General features: G+C 42.9%; 1 long non-coding RNA gene across 1 annotated transcript; it reads right to left on the minus strand.

Moving 5' to 3' along the window:
• Positions 1 to 2215: 2215 nt before the first annotated feature.
• On the minus strand, positions 2216 to 3785 carry LOC147571922 (uncharacterized). The gene is made up of 3 exons (XR_015246845.1): positions 3496 to 3785; positions 2610 to 2826; positions 2216 to 2349 (listed from the first exon to the last, which is right to left on the minus strand). It is a non-coding gene; the product is annotated as an uncharacterized LOC147571922 (long non-coding RNA).
• Positions 3786 to 4536: the final 751 nt, after the last annotated feature.

The following is a 4536-nucleotide window of genomic DNA, read 5'->3' on the forward strand; positions in this document are numbered from 1 at the left end:
TCCATCTCTAAGTGGAGACCTGCAGGGGGTTCCCGGGCCAGACCCTGATTGGGAAGCGATTTCAGTAACAGAGCTTAGTCGAGTACAGTGAATTTCTGTATCACAGAATGTAGACAGGGTGATTGGGAGAAGCCTCAATTCTGTAAATATTCTGTCCCGCTCTCACACCATGGATAGAATGGCTAATAATAGATAGAAATAACATTTTGAAAGACTAACTACCAGATACGTACGGTGAATATTTACCATGAGTCCAATATTGTCTCATGGTCGTGGGGAGCTGAGTAACACTTTTATGAGTCACTTTGGGAAATACTGGGATAAATGTCATACATATTAGCAGAAATTCATGGCCAGTTAGAAGGAACAGAAGAAACGCATCACCAAAAAAACCCCAACCTTGGAACTAAGTATCATCTCAGGTAACGAAATCCTGGTGATAAGGAGGGCGAGGACACGCACTGTTTTATGTGCTTTGCAGACCATAAATCCCAAATACGTAATTTTCCCCATATTTTTAGCATCGATAGCTCACTTGGAGTGACTGCTTTGGGTCCAGCACCAGCACTGGTGAGATCCTCACAGATCTCTTATATAGATGTGCCCTACTATGATTCTAATTCCATAGATGAGACCCCTGAGGCTTAGCATGAAAGCTACGTGGCTAGTAACCGGGGAGCTGGGATTTGATAGACATCCGAACTGCTGAGTTCAAGCGCTTAGACTGCGCTCTATGACATAAAACATATACTTGTATGTACATAGCTTTTATAAGAACACTTCACCTCTTTTCTCTTAAGAAAAAATATGAATTGGGGACTTCTTTGTTAGGAGTTGAGCATTGCTCTGCTGAGAGACAAAGTCTGGACTGAATGACCCAGATTCTCTCGTGGCCACGTGATTTTTTTTGTTTTCATCGCAGTAACGGACACCCATATCCTCTCACAAGGAGAAGGGAGAGCAATGAACTGAGAGACTGAGTCATTCCCTGGGCCAGGTGACTCCCCGCTCTTTGGCGTTGAGAGGAAAAAGATCTGAGCCAGAATCACCAAATCGTTTGACCCTCTCCTCAGTCGACTTCCAACAGTTCCCACAAGGTTATTCAAAACCAACTGGCCGGGCTGTGTTCCACATCACCCGATTTATAACTGAATAAAGTTATCTTGTGCTACTGGGTGTTTTCAAGTATTGTTTTGCTCTTTAATGTTGGGAACTCCCCACCGATAGCCGCCACTGGAGAACAAGCAAATAGAGTTAAGTGGGGCAGAAAATCCAAGTAATTCTTGATATCTAAAAATACCTCAGAAAAAGTTTGTCAGGTGTTTAATTTAAAAAGATAAATTCTGTCGTATGGTGCTGCAAGATTTAGTTGAAAAACAACAACAGAATATTCTGAGAGCTGTGATTTGTAACCCTTGTGTGATTATCCATCGCAGAGTGAAATCGGGTTGGACTCAGCCTCCCTTTATCTACCTGGATCCTTACCAATGTGCTCTCTTCCATTCTCGACAGAAGGTCAGTGGGATATGCCCCCTTTTCTGTAAAGTATTATCACTTGAATCGGTTACAAATGATTACATATGAAAGGGAAGAAGGGCATACATATTTATAACATATTCCTTCGCGCGCCAGGTAACTTCATATGTTATGCATGCTAGTTATCTCATTTAATCTTTAATGCGAGCCCATTAAGCTCTACTTCATCTTCCTTGAGAAAGGAGAAAATTGAGGCTTAAAATCACCAACTAATCCACATTAAGTCACACAACCAGCAAATGCAGACCCAGGGTTTGAGCCAAAGTCTGTCCAACTCCACAGCCTGTGTCCTTTCCCCTTCATGAACAGTTCTCAACCCGGGCTACAGACCAGCGCCACCTGGGGAGCTTTTTCAGATAGACCCACGCACTGGAGCACCTGGGTGGCTCAGTCAGTTAAGCATCCTTGATTTCAGCTCAGGTCATGATCTCTAGGGTTCGTGAGTTCAAGCCCCGCGTTGGGCTCCGCACTGATGGTGCAGAGCCCGCTTGGGATGCTGTCTCTCTCTCTCTCTGTTTCTCCCAAAATGAATAAATAAATAAATAAAATATATATATATATACCAACACCTCGGTCCCACTCCCACTCGAATTATTACAGATCCAGATCTTATGTATGACTAGTGTGTGACACGCTCCTCAAGTATGACAAAAAACTTACCTTGACATACCAAGAGAGCTTTACTTTCAAATTTATTTGCTGCCGTTAGAAATGTAATCAGCGTTGTTTTCTCCAACTTGAACCCAGGGGAAGAAAATGAGCCCAGAGTCTCAGGCTACTTCCTCCAGTTTGCCTCCGTGGTAAAAGGAGAACCTGGCAGGAGAAAAAGAAAATTTTAGGCGTTTTGCGCAATTCCTGGAGCCCTATTGCTTCTGCTGACTGCTGCCCAGTATGGTCCAGCGAACCGATTCTGAAGCACCAGGGGCAAACACATCCCGAAACTGCCGCCAGCCAGACGTTGCTTCCCAGTGAAAAGTAGAAAGCGTCTTCAGCCCTGCGTTTCAACACCCATATTGCTGAAAGACTTCATAAAAGCTATGGAAGTGATGTCCCAGCTCGTACCTAGAACTTACCAAGACGGAAGCAAGAGCTAACAAGTTCTACCAACTTTCCATTCATAGGGTTGAAGGCTGGTTGCCAAAAATCCATCATGCCCCTCACGAGTCCTCGGTGGTAGGAAGACCTGACGTTTCTCATCTGTCATCTTTCTCTTTCAGGATCTTCCAAAGGTGTCAGAGCTCCGTCCGTAGCACGGAGACACCAGGCAATGAGTGCTTAGAAGAGGAATTACTAGGCGGAAGAGGGAAGAGAAAAGACCATCTGAAAGAATAGAGAACAGTCTGGAAGCACCCTGGCTCCCTTGTCTGCAGGGCTTCCAACTTAGGCCTTCTAAACCAAAGGAGTAATTCCACGTGAACTCAGACGAGCCCGTCCTGCCTCAATTTTGCCCTCCTCGCAATGGCAGGCATACCTTTAATGGAATTTGAAGGCCTTTTCCGCAAAGACAGGAAAATATAAAGTCTGCTCTTTACCTCCTCGCTTTTTGGACACAAATGTGAAAACATTTTCACATCGTATCATTTATTTCTATCTTATGGTAAAAACATCTGTCTTAGGGGGTTATTACGTTATATTTCCAGAAAGGTAACTTCATAATCTGTCCACTAAATCTCAAGAATGTTTAGCTTCTCTTTCTCTTCCCTAAATTCTGTACAATCACAGCATGGTGCTCCTCTCAAGGGGACTCCATACAGCCTCATCCTGTGCTTTGAGTTTCCCTGCATTATCTTGTTCAAATAGTCCGGGGCAAGCTGAGGTTAGTGGATAAAAAAGTAGACCAGGAACAGGCCTTGGCTTCTTTCTGACGCCCCTTTTCAAAGGCAGGACTTCAGAGAGGCACTTTGTGTTCAGACCTCAAAAGGACCATTCTTTCTTGAGTTGTCACCTGAAATAGCTTACCTTTCTTAGTACAATAATTCCTCTAGGTCTAATTGTCTCCGGGCCAAATAACCCTCGTTCCTCTGACGTCTAGGTCTTCCGGCCAAGGGGCAAATTCCCACAGCTCCGTGTCACTAGTTCCAGTACCTAGGACAGACACCTGCACCACGGTTGGCCATTTACAGGCCTTCGGGTAGCTGTCTGATCTTTGCCTAGAAAGTAATAGCACAGGCCAGCTGATATCAGAGAGTCCTGGGTTTAAAAACCGGCTTAAGAACTTCTAATTGTACAACCTTCCCCAAGTTGCACAACAAATCTTAAAATAAGTTTCCTCATCTATAAAATGGAGATGCTAATAATATCCCGCAATATCTCTGACAATGAGAGAATGTCTATATACTGCATAGCACTTAGTAGGCATTTGGAAGTACTAATTCTTTGCTCCTTTTTCTAAGCTACTATGGCTGGGTTTATATATCTAAATGTTAGGATTTTACAAAGACTAAAATAGAATCTTTTAAGGAGTTTCATTATAGTCAGCAATAACATTATAGTCAGCAATAACAAAGTCTTTATACTTGTGTTTATTTATCATCTGATTTCTTATTATGTGTCTATCATATTATATTTTAGCTGTCTGATTAGGCTATGAGATCATGCAGAGTTGGATCTCTGTTTAAAATTCTCTCTATACCCACAGGACTTAAAAGCACTCAGTAAATGCTTGATAGATGACAAATGAATTCATGAGTTCCTCAGTAAGCATTTAGGCCATGGACTTTGCTAATGCCTACGTCCCATGAGTGCTTTCAAGCGAATAAACATTTGCTGAGCATATGGAATGCTCAACATAGTATCTCCTAAGGAGCCGAGGCCCTTACAAGAAAGTGAAGTATCCTAATCACTTTATAGTCAAGCATAAGAACATCTATAACAAGGATAAAGCGTGCCAGAAGCTAGAGAGAGCATGCTGGGGCATTCAGGGGAAAGAGTGATTACATTTGGTTAAGAGGATTAAGAAATCTTCATTGAAGAATGAGTTATCACTGGAAGTGAATCTCG

This window comes from Puma concolor, chromosome F2 (assembly GCF_028749965.1).
Source record: "Puma concolor isolate L17-30 chromosome F2, mPumCon1.1.hap2, whole genome shotgun sequence".
Lineage (NCBI taxonomy): Eukaryota > Metazoa > Chordata > Mammalia > Carnivora > Felidae > Puma > Puma concolor.